Raw genomic sequence first — 20,946 nt, forward strand, 5'->3', positions numbered from 1 at the left:
ACATAATGTCTTAGGCAGCAAGTAAAAGAACATTCATAGCAGTACTATTCATTACAACATAAAGACAAACCACTCAATTGCCCATCAACAGAAGAATTGACAATTTGTAGCATAGACACACAATGGAATATTAATTGAAGTGAAACAGAATGAATTCAGTTACAAATAAAAGCATAGTAAAATAGTGAGTGGAAAAAATACTAGTAGATTACATACAGAAGAATATCATATATTGAGTTAAAAAAACAACCAATGTATTGCTTACATATGTTATATATGAAAAAAAAGCAGCCCAATAAAGAAAAGAATAATATACATAACCCAGGATAATGGTTATCTTTTAGAAGGGGTAAGAAGATGAAACAGAAAAGCAAAAGGTAGGTCATAATTGTTAATATTTCATATCTATGAACTACTGCATCATAAATGAATACATAAATGAATGCAGACCAGGGATAATCCAAAGATGACACTGGCCCATGAACCAAAATTTTGATTAATAAAATTCTGTGCTTATGAAGTTCATAATGAAGGAAGGAGGGAAGGGAAAAGAAGGGAGAAAAGAGGGAGAGAAGAAGGTAAGAGAGAGGAGATAGAGTAAGAAAATGGGAGCAAAAAAAAAAAAAAAAAGAGAGAAACGAGGAATGTAAGGAAGGATCTTCAGTTCTACTTTAGAAATAGTTGTACTGCACAGTTATCTGCCTTGCATAAAGTAGTCTATCACTCTGATACTAATCCCGTACTTCCAGAACTAGATACTCATTACCTCTAGTCTTTCCTATGGGAAGGCTTCCTTGATGCCTCCTCTTTTTTTTCTCTCCTCCTACAAAATCTGGAACAGATGGCCCTACTGTGTGTACTCTGAGTATACTCTGTGCTTACACTTACAGAATGTTTCATCCTACATTTCTAATGTTACGTGTAATTGTCTACACACCTCTCCTTCTCCCTCTAGAAGTATAGTGCCACCAGGATACAGAACATTATCTGATACAGATTAAAATGTTAGGTAAATATTAGTTGAAATGATATTTCCACTTTTATTGCATAAAGAAAACTTCAGTTAATCATAATGCCTTTTAGAAAAGCAAAACTGGTCATCTATCAATCATGAAAAGCAAGGGTACCAGACCTCCAGCCTTGAGAGGGTCACACCATCAGGCTGAGACAGAGTGCAAAGCTGAAACTCCAATCTGCAGTAAATCCATCTCTAACTGAAGGTGTGCAATTTCCACAAAATACTGAAAATCTGCAGTTGATGACAATCCCCACTTCCCAGTTACTGAAGAGCCAGATGTTAAACATTTGTGAACACAGTGTTTACAAAGTAGGCTGAGAAGCAGGATGTGGATTTTTCTTCATATTTATTGAAACACACTGAACCAGATATTTAATTCGCCTCTATTCTCCTGCTTGTGTTCACCACTCTGACATTCGTACAGTGCACCTGGGGAGGGACTGAGAAAAGAGTCCACAGAAACAAAAAAGCACAATTTATTTTTCTTCTTCAAGTACACTTCCTCTTTGAGTTCATATTTTCAAAAATCAAATTATATTATTGACTTATCTACTGCTATTTTTAATGAACAGAATTAATGTTTATTTCAATGAAATGACTAGTAAATTCTTCTGATATGACCATTGTCTTTCAGTGCACTTTCCAATTTATTGTAGCATTTCATTAAATGAATGATTTGTAGTGTTTCTCCTTTTCCCTTTCCCCCCTCCATTTATCCCTTTCCCAAAACAGATCTTGAAAAATAAAGCCAAAACCCAACAGCAAACATGAACTTTATACCTCAAGTAAAGAACTGTTCAACCAAACAGCTACATTGAATATGATATATCCTTGGGTGCTAAAAATATAAATAAAAGTTTTACTGAATGATTCTCAAACTGATTTAAACGCAAAGAAAAATCAGAATTCCTAATGTAAACAACCATAACATAAAATAGCTGGAGGTTTTCTCTCACACACACACACACACACACACACACACACACATACACACACACACAAAATTTGATTGTAAATCTGAAGACAATCTCTAGAGATAACATATTGATAGGATTTAAAACACACACACACACACACACACACACACACACACACACACACAGCAAAAGTAGCATGTAAGAGATTATTTACAAAGCCACCTGAACTATGAAATCTATAATGAATATTCCTATATTTGAAGCATCCTTTAATCTGAATATCATAAATGCAAACAATACCAAGCAAACATGAAGATCCTTCAAGTAGCTATCATGAATGTCAAAAAAAGTTCACATATACACAAATAGAAAATAGCAGCCTAAAACTACATCCTTTTAAAATGTTTATTTTTATCATTATATTCATAAATTTCAAAATATGACTAACTTTATCCCATAAATGTATGATTGTTCACTTTTTCTTTATGAGAATAAAAGTACACAATAAAAATTATCCTTAGAGGGGCACCTGGGTGGCTCAGTCGGTTGAGTGTCAGACTTCGGCTCAGGTCAGGATCTCATAGTTGGTGAGTTTGAGCCCCGCATTGGGGACTGTGCTGACAGCTCAGAGCCTGGAGCCTGTTTCAGATTCTGTGTCTCCCTCTCTCTGCCCCTTCCCCGCTCATGCTCTGTCTCTCTCTGTCTCTCAAAAATGAGTAAACATTAAAAAGAAATTATCCTTAGAAAAATCCAAGTACGTGAAAAATTATTTAGAATTCTTACATTAGTCCTTCTTTACTCTCCTAGATTTCTGCCTATCAACTAATTAATTAGCAACCCATTGTTTATCAGACGCTGGGAAAAAGACCAAAACAGACGGATATTTCCTTTGTTAAGAAGCAAAATTTTTAAAATAATACTTCATTCTCTTGCAGCAAATGTCACACCAGATGAGCTGCTTTCTCAGGAGGCCCAAAGTCTATTTCTTAAGAAAATGACAGTTATGCAAACACTGGATCTCAGTCCTTCTATGAAGCTCTTAGAATAATTTCATTAAAGCCAATGAAAAGAACAAGAGGATTTTCTGAAAAATGGTATTTTGATGAGTTGACTAATGATGAAATGATGTCTGAACATGATTTTCTACCAGTCGGGGATATACTTTAATTAACATAAGCTTTTGTAGACTTTCACCCACTCTTCCCTTCTCCCAATCAACAGAATGATCCTGAGGCTATCAGATCTGGAGGGCATACTACACATGATTACACTGATTTGGGCTCTCTGGACAATCAATTGTGAGACAATACACTTAATTATTTAAAATCAAAGATGAGAAAAATAAAATAATCTTTCCAATCCTAACTCAAACTTTTGTACATTTATTGTGACTCAATTCTTTATTTTCCCTTTTGTGAACAACAGCCACTTTGTAATCCTCCCCAAACATAAGATGTAACAAATACAATAAGAATTCCCATAACAACAGGGGCGCCTGGGTGGTTCAGTTGGTTGAGCATCTGACTTCAGCTCAGGTCATGATCTCACAGTCCGTGGGTTGGAGCCCCACATCAGGCTCTGTGCTGACAGCTCAGAGCCTGGAGCCTGCTTAGGATTCTGTGTCTCCCTCTCTCTCTGCCCCTCCCCTGCTCATGCTCTGTCTCTCTCTGTCTCAAAAATAAAAATAAATACATTAAAAAAAATTGAAAAAAAAAAGAATTCCCATAACAACAAAAGACCAAAATGCAAACTCCTGAGATAAGAAAATAAAATCTCCCTGTCACAATAAAAAAAAAAAAAGAAAAGAAAAAGAAAAAGAAAGAAAGAAAGAAATTAAAGGCACAAAAGAAAACGAAAACATGATGCCATCCTTCTGTAACGCAAAAGTCCTTTGCATCTAAAGATGTTATCATAGCCACCTAATTGGTATCTTCAATAAGAACCTAAGAAATAGCTGTTGTTTGCTGGAGGAACACTGTCAAAGTTTTACCATTTCCAAATCATGGTTTCTTTCCAGGTAATCCATTGTCCTTACCTTTGTTTCTCCATAGTCTCCACTATGGAAATGAGTATTTTAACTACTTCAAGTATTATGTTATCATGGGCAAGGAAAGAAACTCAAATAAAACATCTCTAAAGAGTGATAATGTTGCTCTAAAAAACCTGGTAAGAATTTACTGATATTTTTATTAATAGATATAAATTTTCTCCCTCTTCTTTTTCTTTTGAGAGAGAGAGAGAAAGAAAGATTATTAAGCAGGCTCCACATTTAGCATGGAGCCAACTCCTGGCCTGATCTCACAAACCTTGAGATCATGACCTGGGCCAAAATCAAGAGTCAGATGCTTAACCTATTAAACTACCCAGATGCCCCTGTCCTCTTTCTTTTAATGCTCATATTACACTTCATTTGCCAGTTTTAATTTTTTTTTCTTAAAGAAGAATTAAAATAAAATCCTTAAGGGATATTAAAGAGACTTGTTAAAGACTTAATCTTAGTTTTAAAAATAACTAGTATAACCTTTTGGGATGAGCACTGGGTGTTGTATGGAAACCAATTTGACAATAAATTTCATATTAAAAAAATAAAAATAAAAATAACTAGATAATGTAATGTAATATCAGAAACCATAAGATAAATGTTGCAAGGAAACAGACATCATCCCCATGCTCTTAGTATTCAAGCAAAATCCATAAATGATTACACCATAATATCACTATTATTTTACAAGGAAAACTGAAGATTATCTCATAATACAGGCAGTATTATCAATGAATATGCATTATACAGGGTAGACCAAAGAACAAATCTTCCTTTATAGTTTGCAGTACTTAGAAGCAACAAGTTATATTAGAAAAGATACCAGACTGGTTGTCAGAAAGTCTGAGTCCTCTATCTATTTCTGCCTCTATTCTTTTTTTTTTTTTTTAAATGTTTATTTATTTTTGAGACAGAGAGAGACAGAGTATGAACAGGGGAGGGTCAGAGAGAGAGGGAGACACAGATTCCAAAACAGGCTCCAGGCTCTGAGCCATCAGCACAGAGCCCGACTCGGGGCTTGAACTCACGGACCGTGAGATCATGACCTGAGCCGAAGTCGGACGCTTAACCGGCTGAGCCACCCAGGCACCCCTCTGCCTCTATTCTTAATCCCTTCTCTCAATACACAAATGAGTGAGACGAGTTCAGTGATTTTCAAACCACTTTTCAACTTCAGGTCCCTTAAAGAACATATGCTTCCGGAAGGGAATCTTACAGGGAGACATGAAGGGAATCTTACAGGGAGCTGTCTTGATTTACCTAGGACGGTTCTGGTTATACTTGCTAGCATTCTGCTCAATTTAGTATTCATCTCAGAATCTTATTTTTAAATTAAATGTTACTAATAAAATATGCTAGGGATGCTGTGGTTGATACAGAGAAGCAACCCCCTCCCCCACATTCTGCTTCAGTGAAGTATCTGTCATCTGGTATTTGCTCCGGGGCTTCCCACCAGTTAGGCTAAGGTTTCGTAGAGTCTGCATGGTGGTTCAAGTTCTTCCTCAACCCAATCCCACATCCTTCCTTTTCCCTTCAGGGGTGCTGATCCCTAATAAACATTTTACATTCATAAATTACTTCTCAGACTCAGTTTCTGGTGAACCCAACCTGCAGCAGATGGCCTTGTTAGACCCCACTTTGTGCGTAGAGCTTCTGCTATGTTTTCGGCTACCACTGGGTAAGATGCATGTGCATGTAGTTAGGTCAGAACAAATCAATTTCTTTCCAGCCCTTTCTAGAAGTAACCTAATTAACACCTTCATTACAAGTACAGATGCCCAATGTTAAAATGAAGTGCTCTCAGACACACATTCCTTGGGACAAATAACACCATTTAGTTGGGATGATAGTGGAAGAAGTAAGTACCCTGGCAGGCCATGTGGTATACTAGCCTGTTGCACCAGACCCTGTGCTGTAGTCCGTGAGATACACACAGCCGTCAAGGTTTCAGGTGATGGTGTCGGTGGGAAATGCAGAAAGCTATAATTTAGGCTGATATGAAAATTATACAGGAACTAGAGTTAAATACTCCACCCTAAATTGTACTGAACAGCCTGAAAGCTCTTATTTTGTCCTTTATTATGAAGTATAGGAAATCATTTCAACAGTACTAAGCTAAAAAACATAATGATTAATAAAAAATTAATCACTAAATTTACTGTACTTTTTCAGAAGAGTTGAACGTGTAACTTGAGCAAAATGTTTGTCAATATCTGCCACCCACCCAGGAGGCCATGACGATTTCATTGAACACATGAAAACAATCAAATCTGTTGACAGTGAATCAGCACCTACTTTACAAGTTACTCATTATTTTATGAAAACTATGCACAAGGATGATAATTTAACACATAAATATGTAGAAGGTCTAGTAGGTGATCAATGTTATGGGGAAAAAATAGCTTTACAGTAACTGGGATCTATTCAGGTGGCCTGGTCTCTGTGCATAATGGTGAATATAGATTGACAATTCATCAAAAGATATTGCTCAAAAACAAATCATTGATACATGGTAAGATGGGGAGGAGTGAGGAAAGAATATCTTCTAAGTGTCCACAAACCTCTTACACCTTCCTTTACACTCCTTCCATGGGTTGTGTAACTTAACATTCTCTATTACAAGGCAGCTTTTATATCCCAGGGGTCTCTAGCTCATATGCTCATAGGGAAAAATAGGTATTTATTTCAATTCCCTTTTTCTTTCCTATTTTTCCTCTCTCATATTCAATTTTCTGTTCTTTCTCTTTTTTTAATGAAAACAAGTCATTTCAATGAAAATTCCTCTTTCTCACTTCTCTATTTTCTACCCACCCCCTTTGACTGTATCATAAAAATGCAATAATAGTTCCAAAGGACATTCTTCTCTTTAGAAAGGGAATTGCAGGTAAGAAAATAAGCTGGCAAAGACCATGTTATGGTTAGTGAGGCCTTTAAACACATATCTTTAACAATATTTATACAAACACAAAAGAATGGGGTCTAACTATTGGACTTCAAGAAGAAAACAATGGCATGGATGATGAAGTAAACTTAAGACAGACACACGATAAAACATGGGAAATGTTCCTTTCCACCTAAAAGCACAAAACATCATGAGTAAAAAAATATAATATAAAAGAGGGAGGGAAGGAGATTATATAGCAAGGGTGTCTGACAGTGGATCAGTATGTTTATAGCAATCATGCATTCTGAAATTGGGGTGGAGTCAGGGACCACTGGGCCTATGGCGATACACACTGAAGTCAAAATTCCATTAAGTTCCCAACAGCCCTCTTAGTGGTCTGCTACAGTAATGTTTTAGTTCCTCAGGATATAGTGTCACCGTAGAGTCAATGTTTAGTTCCCCAAAGGTTGAATGCTCCCCTTTCACCCAGGCACTCACCCTGCCAAATCATAAGATCATTGTACAGTTTAATTTTGACAATTAAAAGGTCTTTTCTCAAAGGGACCTAACTATCCCTTTATTAAAGGGGTTCAAAATCTATGAACTGGCTCAAGTCTGGAAAGTGGAAGGACTGTACTTTGTAGAGAGATGATTCAGGTTATGCCTTTTTTTGCCATAGGTTGCCCATCTATTTGAGTTCTAAGGATGCCATGGTCAGTTAGTCAATACCAAATATCTTACAAATCAATCGAATCAGAACATTGTTTCAGCCATCTTGAGTTTATAAGTTAAGTGTGGTCTTTTAGCCCCCGCCTCTCAGGGACCACATCATCTCCCCACTTCAATAATGGCCTCTCTCACTTATCACTCTTAGCCTAACAAAGAGTCACCATGGGAGTTTTTCAGGGTTCTAGAGTGCCTATCACCAATGAATTTCCCAAAGCCACAGTGAAAAATATCCTTTATGGGACTTAAGGAGTTGATAAGCCATCATACATAATAAATCTTCTCCAGCAGTGCAATTTCCCCAAGGTGCTGGATAACTTCATCTACAATATATGTAAGAAGTCTGTAAACATATACACCAAGAATGAATATATTTAAGGATATGAGATGAAAGAAAAAAAGGCATTAACTTTTATTTTACCTATACCCTGTTTGTATTCTCCATACATACCTAAGTATGTACATACCTAAGAGTAGTATTTTTTAAAAGATAGATGTGTATACCATGATTGTACATACACATGAACATGTCTTCAAGAGTACTTGTCATTCACATTTCCTACATTTTAGTTGTTTTAACACTGTCCACTCCTCTATCTTCTAAGGAAGTCATAAAACCAATGAAGAAACACAACGTGCATGCACACACACATACACACACACACACACACACCGGCTGCTTAAAAGAGAAGGTACAAATTTATTTTTCCATAATATTTAGGAAGTACTGTTTAAATATATAAACAACATATGAATATTTAAAAATTACTTTTTCAGCAAATATTTATTGATCAGGCTTAAGGTCTAGTAATGAGCACATATGTCATCAAAAGATATGTATCCTGCAAATAAATAAGTGCTAAATGTATACTCCAAGGGTCCATAAAAACAGATCAACCAACATTGCCTGGATCCGCTGGTAATATGAAGCAAAAGAATCAGGAAGGTTTTATTTAAAAAGTGAAACAAAGACCAAAGAAGAAGTTCTTCTGACCCATGGTGCTAGATGAAGTAAATAATTCTGCTGATATTTTTGTGGTCTACTATATATCAATAATTTGTAATGGAAGAAAACTTAAAATTGGGAGTGAAACTAATATTTTGAGCAGGAGGAACTTTTATCAATTAAATCATATGTTATTCATTTATTCACCCACTCAACAAACTTTTATTAAGTACCTATTATTGGTCACACATGATGAATACAAAAGATTCTTATTCTCAAGGGCAGCTCTGTTTATCACAGGGAAATGCCAGGACAACAAAAGAATTGCAATTCCATTAGAGCTACTTGAAAAAGGATTTAAAATGTAATTACAAAATTACTTAAAAAGGGAAAGAAGAGCTGTTCTCCTAGGGATTTAAAGAAATTAATGGTTTGTAAAAATTTGATGTTTTATTTTTCTCAAAAAAAAGAAATATGCACAGTAATCTTAGAAAAAACAAATTACTTCAAAAAATAGGAACAAAAGGGCATACTTAGAGTGGTACATTCAAACCAACTAGAAACATATAGAGTCTAAGTTTTCCTTTTCTGAAAAGTTTAAATCAAGTGAATGTTCTTTATTACCATGGTAACAGTATTGAATAAAAATAGTTGCTATTTAAAATACTGCTTTCAAAGCAACATCAAAGGCATTCAAATTAATACTATTTTAGGTAAATCAGGAAATCTAGTTGCAGAGCAAAAGTATTTTGATATTAGAGATACAGAAAAATCTGTTGGTAGAATTAAAATGGAAATGGACTGCAATTCTAGAAGAAAAAAGCAATCAGCTAAACCCTCTGGTTATTTTAACTACCTTCTCCACAAATATGAAGGCCAATGTCAAAGGAATATAAAAAAGCAAAATCTTGGGGTGTCTTGATGGCTCAGTCAGTTAAGCGTCTGACTCTTGCTTTTGGCTCAAGTCATGATCTCACAGTTCGTGAGTTCGAGGCCCACATTGGGCTCTGTGCTGGCAGAGAGGAACCTGCTTGAAGTTCTCTTTCTCTTTCTCTCTCTCCCCCTCCCCACCTTCTTTTAAACATTAAAAAAAAAAAATCATGCTTGTCTTGTACAAGGGAAAAAAATTAAAACAAAAAAACAAGCTCACATTAGTAAGTCAGAAGATGAAGACATATAGCACAATGCATATACAACTAGAGCAAATAAGTGAACAAGAACCTTAATAAATGGCAGAAAAAAGAGAAGCATAAAAATCCTGTACTTGACATATATCCTTCCACAAGAGTCCCTTGAGCTTTTCTCAACTATACCAACATTAATCTTTTTTATTATTCCTACTTTATGTGGAATTAAATTACCCACATTCTAGAGCTTATTTCTCTGAAAAGAATTATACAGCTTTATACAAGCAATGAGCTGAGAAATGAGACAGCTCCCTCAATGCAGCTTGTTGTAGACGAGGAAGCTAAAAACCAGACAGGCGGACTGACCAACCCAAGGTCACATGGCTAGTGAGAGGCAAAGAGATTAAACAACAAAGCAAACTTCTCAAAATTCAGTCCAGTGTTCCTTCCGCTGCCTTACTGTTCCTTTCCCTCATTCTTGGGAGAGAAAATGCTGGTGTATTCCCTTTTCTCTCCTCCTCCCTTTCTTGCTTTCTTCTTAAGAGTTACAAAATGAAGGAAAAAGGCAGCAGTGTCATATACAGTCTGTATATACGTAGACAAGTGGTACTTTTAACATCATAAGGTCTGAAGGTAGTCAGTGCACTATTATATGAAGGTAATTTATTTAGTGGATCCTTTTATTTCCAGAGGAAACATAGTGATAAAAGTATGTTTCTTTAAAACTCATTATTCTGGGTCCTACTTGTTAAACATACTTGTTAAAAAAAAAATTCAAAAGCAGCTTTTGAAAGAACTGCAAACAGACTTCTTGGCCTCTTAATACATCAGTGAATCAATGTCTATAACTAGCCTTCTTAAAAAACATAAATTCCCTTCCGTTGCCACAGAGGCTAAACTACAATAAAAATTGACAAGGGGAAAATAAAAGAACAGAGGTTCAGGGGAAAGCAAGTAAGAGAGGCATTTTTGGATAAACACATTATTGCTACTAAGCTTTCCACAATCCACTTCTTAAGGAAAATGTTATATTTTCATTTGTCACAGCAAATGCACTTTTGTAACAATGTTGGCATTCAACAAAAGAAACACCTCAAAGTGATCAAGACTCAGCTTGATACTAATTCAGTCCCTGCTTTCTGCACAAACTCTGAATACCCACTGGGTACATATTCTATAAGGAACAGGCAATTTTATCCAAGATCCAAAGAAACTGGAGGTTTTCTTTTATGTTTTTATGAAGTTCTAACCTAAAACCCTGGGCTAACAAAATTAATGGCATGCAATATGTGGTCTTTTCAAGCTTATAAAAACCAACTACACAGTGAGGGTCTTCTCTTTTCTTAAATACAGGAGCTCCTGGCCAAAGAACAAGCCTATAAAATGGATTAGGGAAGAGCAACAAGCAAATACACGAATCTGCTTCCTTTGTTAGGTTGTTTCATTGGACAAACTTCTGGTTTTCTTTTTACATATGCATTCCCAATGTATTTTGCATCCTTAACAGCAACAAATATTATCAATAAAAAAACTGTTAACTGATAGAATAACTATAATACTGTATTTTACCTAATAAACATTTATCTGAATACTATTACTATATTCTATGTTCACATAATTTATCCCTTTTTGAGATTCTTATTAAATTGAAGGGGCTCTTTTATTTTTTTTAACGTTTATTTATTTTTGAGAAAGAGAGAGAATGCAAGCAGAGGAGGGCAGAGAGAAAGGGAGACACAGAATCGGGAGCAGGCTCCAGGCTCAGAGCTGTCAGCACAGAGCTCAATGTGGGGCTCAAGCGCACAAACCATGAGATCATGACCTGGGCTAAAGTCGGAAGCCTAACTGACTGAGCCACCCAGGCACTCCAGGGCTCTTCTTATTTTTAATGTTTATTTGTTTTTGAAAGAGAGAGAGAGAGACAGAGTGTGAGCAGGTCCAGGCTCTCAGCTGTCAGCACAGAGCCTGATGTGGGGCTCAAACTCACGAGCTGTGAGATCATGACCTGAGCCGAAGTTGGACACTCAACCTACTGAGCCACCCAGGTGCCCCAGGGAATCTATATATATTGATCAATACATACGTATGATATATGTTTATACCATATATATGTATTGATGCTCTTTATATATTTATAGATAGATAAAATTTCTGTTCAATTCTATTTTCTGTTTTGATGGAATTTTTATATTTTTACATAGTGTAACCTACTTAGTTTGCTCTGTGTATTCTTCTAGATAGAAAGTCCTTTTATATCCAAAGGTTGCTGATTATTAATTTCTATTTTCTTCTGATTCCTTTACAGATTAACTTTTTTATGTTACAATATTTAATATATTTGGAATTAATTTTGGGTCATCTAAAGTAAAGACTTAATTTTTTTAAATAGTTAAGTGATAATTGTTTTAGCTATTTACAAACTGATACTTCATATTGATTTATGGACCTTCCTTTATCTATGATACATACTTTCACATAGTTAAGGGCCTGTTTCTAGGATATCTTTTCTCTTTTGTTAAAAGATTTCTTGTCATTTTTGTTCTAGTAACATAGAGATTAAACTAGGTCAACATTATAGGAGGAAGTGTGGTAAATTAGCACAAGCTTTAGCATACAATGAGCCTGAGTTCAAATCTCAACTGATCCACTTAATAGCTTCATGTTTCTAAGTACATCTTTTTAGCCTTATAAATTCTTAGCTTGTTTGTAAAGTTTATTTCACTTTATAGCATGTTTTAATAGGGCCAGTGTTACTTTGTTACTCAAAATGTTCTAGATTTTTAAATTTATTTTTAATTATTTTCTTCTGATTTTTCAAATAAGCACTAATACTGTTTTTGACTTTGAATTTTGATTTATTTACTCATTTTTATTTTAGAAAGAGAGAGAGTGTGTGCGGGGGAGGGGGGGGAGAGAGAGAGAGAGAGAGAGAGAGAGAGAATGAATGAATGAATGAATCTGACGTGGAGCCAGACTTGGGAGCTCAATCATGGGAAGGTGACCTGTGCCAAAATCAAGAGTGGAATGCACAATGGACTGAGCCACCCAGGTGCCCCTGAATTTTTATTTTAACTGAAATTATATTAAGCCTGTAATTTACCTTGGGGAGAATTAACAGTTTTAAATATTCAGACTTTATAGCTAGAAACAGCATGTCCCTCTGAACTAGTCTATCCTTAAAAAAAAAAAAAAATCCTTCATTTTCTTGATATTGCTTGTTTCTCAATTCTCATTGAAGTTATATCAGTGTTTTTTTTCCCTCTGTGCATTCTTTTTAGTATGGTAAAAATAATAAATACAAAATTAATGTCTTTGATAGGCTTAGGGAATTTTTTTGTTAGAGCCTGCTTACAAAGGCTAACTTCTCCAGCTAATTACATAAGCAAACAAATATAATATGTAATCAATACAACTAAAAACCTCTTTTGGAGGGATGTGTGGGTGGCTCAGTAGGTTATGTGTCCAACTCTTGATTTTGGCTCAGGTCATGATCTCACAGTTTATAAGTTTGAGCCCCATGTTGGGCTCTGTGCTGACAGAGTGGAGCCTGTTTGGGATTCTCTCTGTCACCCTCTCTCTCTGCTTCTCCCCTGTTCATTCTCTCTCTCTCTCTCTCTCTCTCTCTCTCTCTCAAAATAAATAAACATTAAAAAAAATTAACCCCTTTTTGAAAGTTAATGTGGAAAATGTTGCCTTTTGTTCCCACTCTGTAGAAAAAGCAAGAATAAGAAGACTTATTCATGTAAATAAAGAAAAAGAGAAGAAAAGAGAAAAGCAAAGCAGAGCAAAGCAAAGCAAAGCAAAGCAAAGCAAAGAAAAGAAAAGAAAAGAAAAGAAAAAAAAAGAAAAAATCCCCATTCTATTGGTTTGGATCTTGGCTCTGATTTTTTCTTCTATGCTCACTGCCAGCCTTGAAAGTCTGCATGGTTGAGTACACTATCTCAACCAGATCAGACACGATATTCAAACTGCCATTGAACAGTCCACCATTCCAGCATCAACAAAAGATTTTTCACTATTACTGTGAAAGTAGAAAGTCAGAGAACTATGTCATAAATGAGAAGGAGTTGGGAGACAAAAGGATGACAAATCACGTGACTATTCCTTAAAGGACAGTCTCACTCTTAAAACACATTTTATTTGTTCTAATTAGAGGCATAGCTTTCTACTAGGTATTGTCACTAAAAATGCTGAAATATGCAAAGTTTTTTACACAGATCTTCTCTTCTTTCCCTTCTTCCCTAATTATGTTGATAGCTGCACCCCAAGACATTTTACTAGTTTCTCAGTACAATGCCAACAAAAAATAAGATCACCTCCTATTTTTAAGCTCTTCATCATACTACATACAGCAGACAGTTTTAACTCTACTGTCTATTTAGTTTGGCACATTTGGGGGCGTTCTCTAGCATTTCATGTCCATTATTTGTCACTTCCAAATTTTCTAAAAATCTTACTTCACGCAAGGATTTAATTTTACCATTCTATTTACATCTGTTAATGACAGCTCACCTTCCTCCTTTGTTAGACTTGAAAAATCGTAAGAGCAGTAGCATTTTCACCAGACACTATTCCCCATATTCCCTAACTCAGTTTCCTTTGAATGCACAGAAGATAAGCACCTTCCTTTGGTATTGACATACTTAAAGTCTTTGGTGTGTTCATCTGGAAGACATTTAAGAACCTTATCTGGATTGTTACAATCCATCAAGTTACAATTTCGCCTTAAAAATTATAGTATGTGTAGAGAACAGGAACTACATCCATCCAGAATCCTTTACAAAGTGCTTTGCAAGTGCATCAAACAAACGAATACTTAAAAATGTTCCTCATGATAATGATAATGGCACAAAACTCTTGACTTTCTGGCTTCTTGTAAATTAGCTAATCCAGTAACACTAGACTAACTTGGCAAAATGACATACATGTTCTTGGCTGCCCAGTACATTACTGTCATATTTTTAACATTCTTAAGAAATTATATTATCAAGAAAACTCCTCACTATTCTTATTTTCTTTCATATTATAGTATAAAATCAAGCAGAAAATAGTACATAACAGAAAGTCCAAACTTCTCTTAGAGACAAAACAGTTCATACTAAAAACATAATAATTCATGCAAACAAACCACTTTGTGATAACAACTCTATTTCCAGGTCCAGAAATTGTAGAATTTGCTTATATTTGGGAATTAAAAGTCACAATTTTTATTGGCTAGAAAACAAAAATTTTGCATTTTACTTTGTCTTTGAGGTTGTAAAATGACTGCAGTAGAATAAAACTTAATGAGTAGTGAACTCCAGTCATTTACTGAGCGGTCTCAACATATTCTGTGGCATTATAAGTGAGCTGTCATCTACTAAAGAATGACAGCACAGATTTCATGTGCATAAACTGAGAAACCAAAGGGAAAATAATTTATACTCTCTTCTGAGAGCAGATGGGCATTTAAATTATAATATAAATTACTCATTTCCCTGATAGAAAATTTCCCTTGATTTCTGAGGCTATGGAATGTGAAATTTAACCCCACTTTATATTTATTGAATTATTTATCATATTATAATAGCAAATGCATTATATCAAATGCCATCAAATTAACTAATTGTCCTCAATGATTTCCATATAGACTCACATCAGACCAGAATTAGTGTTCCCTTATACATGTAATATATACATTAAGACATAATATGTTAATCCTCATCCTGACCCAGACTCACCTAGATAAATACACAAGGAATTGCATATGTATTTGCTACTTATCTCCTACGAATCACAGGCCAGACCACACTATAAATTCAGTCACTCTCAGAGATCTGGGAGAATTTAGAAATAGGAAGAATTTAGAAATAAGCCTATTTGCTATATGCTTCTTTTTGCACACTAATTTTCTCAATTTACTGGTCTCTAATATACTCAGTAATTCACAGCAATTTATACCATCCCCAAACTTCTCCCCTGCATTTTCCCAATAAGTTTTATAAAGTTGGCAGTAATCCCATAGTTGTTGTTCTCCCATAGGTATTGTTTGGCCCTGTTAAATTGGACACCATAGATCATTCCCTCAATAGAACTTTTTATCTCCTCAGCTTCCTAGACAATATTACAAATCTTCAATTTGGTGTCTTTGCTTCTAACCTGGTCTTTCTTCTTTTCAAGCTGTATAATACCAGCAAGATGATCCATATAAAGTGCAAATTTTACTTTAGTTCCTATTTAAAGCCCTTCAAATTTTCACCAACATCTTTAGGGGAAAAAAGACCAAACTTCTCAGCAGTTCCTACAAGCTCCTCCATGACATGGCTTTTGCATACCATCCCAGCTTGGCCTCGCAAACCCATGACATTTTCCTCACATTTCATGATAGTTCACACCTCTGAGCCATTATTCAAGCTATCTCCTTCCCTGGAATAATCTCCTACCCTGGACAAATCCTGTTTACCCTGACACTGCTTGGCCCAGAAAGCCTCCTAAATTCCCCTCCCAGAAGCATCTGTACCCTCCATTTTGGGGGAGTACAGCATTATACTTTGTTTATGTATTTGACTCCTGTCCCTAATAGGTTGGGGGGTGTTTATAAAGCAGGGGATATGCCTGCCTGCCTTCTTGCTTGCTTTCCTCCTTCCTCCCTCTCTTCATTCCTTTTCTTAACAAATAATTACATGTACCACGAACAACCATTTTAATAGGCCTTTGAATATAATGGTAAACATAAAAAAAATACAGCCCCCTACCCTAAAAAGGTTTAGTCTATTGGAGGAAACTCACTACACCAATGATAACACTTTGACTATATAGTTATCAACAGAGATAACTGCTCTTAAAGAAAGAAATATAGCATGGGGCACCTGGGTGGCTCAGTCAGTTAAGCATCTGACTTCCGCTCAGGTCATGATCTTGCGGTACCTTAGTTCAAGCCCCACGTCGGGCTCTGGGCTGACAGCTCAGAGCCTGGAGCCTGCTTTGGATTCTGTCTCTGCCCCTTCCCCACTCATGCTCTGTTTCACTGTCTCTCAAAAATAAATAAATGTTAAAAAAAAAATTTTAAGAAGGAAAGAAATATAGCAGCCTATAACAAACACCTAAAATTGAGGTGTCTAGAATGCTTCTCAGAAGAAGACTCTTGAGCTGTGGTCTAAAGATCCCAGGTACATGTATGGGTAGGGGTGAGCAGGATGCTGAAGAGTACTGTAAACATATGGATCAGGACAGACATGGGGTGGGAGGAAACAAGCAAAATAAAAGGAACCAAAAGGCCAGTGCTTCTATAGTGTAAAGAAGAAGAAACAAATTGAATCAAGATGAGAGGTAGGTCAGGGCCAGAGCAGGGAGCCCTTCTAGGCCACTATGAGGATTTTTTTATCTTTATCCTAGGAACAATGGGAAGCTATTAAAGTGATTGAAGAGAAGTGATTTAATGTGATTCAGGCTTTGAAGTTTCTTTGGCTGCACTGCAGAGAATGAATTGGAGGTGACAGTTGTAGCGAATTCAATCAGAAGCGGACCAACACTGGTAAAATCCAACACCACCATCTCCCTACCTGCTCAGTAGCTAATCTGAAGACCAGCTATCCTGGGGAAAAAACTCACAATTATTCTAAGTTGTCTCACTTAAATTTTGGACCACATATCTTAGTAGGCCTATTGGCATATCTCAGAAGGGCTACCATGCTTCATTCATCAATTTACTTCCTCCTCCTCAAAATTCAACATATCTTCCCACATCCTCAGTCTCAGTGATAAGCTTACTATTTTTTCACCAAGGAAACAGAAGAAACCAGAAGAGAAATCCCACACTTCCCAATCCAAGCCTACCAATCCATTGGTAGCCATGGTCTGGAACCATCTTCTCTGTCTTCCAATCTGTTATGAAGCATGAACTGCCTAGATGCCTTATCTACGGTCAATTCCTCCACTTGCACATTGAAATCCAATTTCTGTGAAATGCATTAAAAGGCCCTTGTGGACTCTGCTCTTTCCCTCTACTTCATTCTCATTACTCATTGTTCCCCGAAGTATGTAAACATATTACAATAGTTCACATTAAATATGTGTGTGTGTGTGTGTGTGTGTGTGTGTGTGTGTGTGTGTACCTGTATTTATGTTGTATGTGCTCTCACATCTGCCTTGTCTCTATATCCTCCTTCCTTCAGCTACTGACTTATTTCTTTATTTCATTTATATCAAAACTCCTTAGAATTTGTCCAGTAGTGTTTTGGCAAATACTTAACAGGCAAGTCTTTAAAAACATTTCTTAAATCCTTATTTTATGATGTCTGTCAATTTCTGTGGAATAAATACACTGTGGATGATTTTAAAGCTGTCAAACATGACCTCACCTAACAAAGTTGGAAGAGAAGCATTCAATGACCCAATGAACTCATAGGAGCTGCCCCCAACATATCTCTGGATTTGTCTATATGGACCATCTCTACTTCTCTTGCTATCTCTTGAGCCTACTTCAGACAGACTTCTGTTCCCAATACTTCATTAAAAACACAGCTCCCAGTGTCTTTATTCAGTCCTCACTCTACTCCACTTCTCAGTAGCATTTGTTTCAATTGATCAATGCTTTTTTCTTTCTTTCTTTTTTTTTTTTTTTTTTAAATATTGGCCTATTCTGTCCAGGATTCAAACTCTCCCTCTTTCCTCAGTGGCCATTCCTTCTTTGTCACTTTTGCTGGACTCTACATGTTAAAAGTCTCAGGGCTCTGTTATAGTTCTTCTCTATTTATACACGTTTCCTTGTTTTTAAGTTATTTATTTTGAGAGGGAGTGAGAGAGAGCACACAAGCAGGGGAGGGGCAGTGAGAGAGGGAGAGAGAATCCCAAGTAGGCTCCATGCTGTTGGTACAGAGCCTGATGCAAGGTTTGATCTCACAAACCATAAAGTCAAGACCTGAGCTGAAATCAAGTGTTGGATGGTTAACCAATGGAGCCACCCAGGCTCCCCTCCACACACCTTAAAGTAGTTACTCTTGACAGGACAGTGCCACCTCGTAGGAGTAGTTTTGAGAATTTGGGGAGGTAATTTGGAACTCACAATGATGATCAGTGGTTACTAAAATTTAGAGGGTAGGGATCAGAGACATTAGACATCAGGAATTGTCTCACTTCCTGCATGCTTTTCATGACTTGCTAGACATTCACGTAAATGAAAAACTAATTTATAATGATAAAAAATGCAAAGGTTTTGTATTTTTGTATTTTTGGCACCTAAATATGTGCCAAAACTCCCAACACTGCAACCACCCTGTACACTGAAGTAATATTGTAAATTATTGTGACTAGAATTTAACCAAAAGAAGTTCACTATTTTGTAAAATCACACCATAAAGAAAACAGTGCTCATAGTATTTCAGTTGTATTGGGATTCTATATTTAGAAGTGTCTTATTCATGATCATTTTATATGTGGTTTAAGTCACCTATTTCATTATGACTTCTAATACAGTCATGCTTGAAAATTTAAATATGAAATGTAAATCATTTACTATAAATGACTTTATCTTAATAGCTCCTTTATACTAAGGTTAGGACATTATATTGGTTTTTATAAGTTATTTGTGTACATAATATCTGTAATTGCATTTTAAGAATGTAAAGCAGGCATATAAAATGTACATAAATTCTATAAAAGATATATTAATGTAATGGTATACAGTGCAAATACATACAATGTCGATATATAATACATACAATGTAAAATTCAACGTTACTTTTTGAAAGTCTAAGAGGCATCTCAAATTTAAAATGTACAAAACTGAATTTGAATGTCCACTCTTGTGCCTCCGATATGCTGCAATGTTCTTTATCTCAATACACAGAAGCACTGTCCACTTACCTATTGATACTAAATACCTTAAATTGTCTTTGATTCCTAACTCTTGTTACATCCCACCTCCAGTCCCTCAACAACAGCTGTGAGATACCCTCAGAATCCACCCACTCTTCGTGACCCAGTCACCATCACCCTACGCATACCAGCACCTTCTCTTGTCTAGACAGCAAGAGCTTCTCTCTTAACTCATCTTCTAATTCCCACTCTTGTCTACCCCTATCATATTCTCTATGCAGCAGCCACAGTTACCATTTTAAAATGTGAGTCAGACCCAAATCAAAATCCTCCAATGATTTTCTATAACATTTATAATAAAATTGAAGTTTATAAGAGCCTACCATATCCAGTCCATGGGTATTCTCTGATTTTATTTCCTACAACATTCCAGTTTTAACTGGTCCTTGAACACAAACATTGGACTGCCTCAGGGTTTTACATGTCCTCTTATCTTCCCCACTATTACTTCTCCAGATTCAGAGTTCTGTTCAAAAAGGCTTCGCTGACCTCCAAATCCAACCAAAACCAGGAATGATTTAAGTGAACTCTTCACGATTTAAGTGAAAGGAATTTAATGCAGGGAACTAATGACTTAGGCGAAGGAAGTACTGAAGCTAAATCAAAAACAATGGAGAAATCCAGAAAGTAGAAAGAAGCTACTACCATCCATGAAGGCTAATGGGACCCTAAGCTACCAGAACCTGTAAACCAGCACCATATGGCAGAAGATAAAACCACTACTGAATCATCTCTAAAATGATGATACATTCCCCACCCCAATAAAAAGTTTGACCTGTTTTCTGCAATGCTCTGAAGCCCCACTTTTTCTTCCTTCTCCCTAAACTCAATCATTTAAAATAAATAAATAAATAACCTTAGCCTGACAACCACTAGGTAGTATGTATTAAAACTAAATGGATGATGATTCAGATTTAGATTTCAAAACCATACCTTTTTTTTCAATCACATAAAAATGCACTGGATGTTATATGTAAGTGATGAATCACTGGGTTCTACTCCTGAAACCAATACTACACTGTATGTTAACTAACTTGAATTTAAATAAATAAATTTAAAAAACTACAAGGTTTCCTATAGTCTATAGTGTCCAATCCCCTGCTCACTTCTCTGATCTATTTTCTATTACGCACCCCTTCACTGTCTCTATTCCAGACCCACTGGCCTCCTTGCTGTTCCTTGAATATCCAAACTTATTACTGCCTCAGGGACTTTGTACTTTCTCTTTGCGTACTCTAAATACACTTCTTCCTGAAATCCACTTGACTTATTCCCTCATCTCCTTGCATGTAACTAAACACCCCATCTAAAACAGCACTCCTACCCTTCATCATTCTTACTCTCTTACCTTTATTTTTCTTCATAGCATTATCACTATCTAACATATTATACATTGATTTGGTTTTTTGTGTACTGGAGATCTCTACTGACT

The 20,946-nt window shown here is 36.0% G+C and overlaps 1 protein-coding gene and 1 long non-coding RNA gene across 8 annotated transcripts in view; both read right to left on the bottom strand.

Moving 5' to 3' along the window:
• The window catches only part of LOC147576806 (uncharacterized), an 859,087-nt gene that overhangs the window by 269,867 nt on the left and 568,274 nt on the right, over positions 1–20,946 (bottom strand). The gene's annotated exons all lie outside the window — the stretch shown is intronic.
• NOX4 (NADPH oxidase 4) overlaps positions 1–20,946 on the bottom strand; it is a 168,754-nt gene that overhangs the window by 53,584 nt on the left and 94,224 nt on the right. The window lies entirely within an intron of this gene.

The sequence above is a fragment of the Puma concolor genome, chromosome D1 (assembly GCF_028749965.1).
Source record: "Puma concolor isolate L17-30 chromosome D1, mPumCon1.1.hap2, whole genome shotgun sequence".
Lineage (NCBI taxonomy): Eukaryota > Metazoa > Chordata > Mammalia > Carnivora > Felidae > Puma > Puma concolor.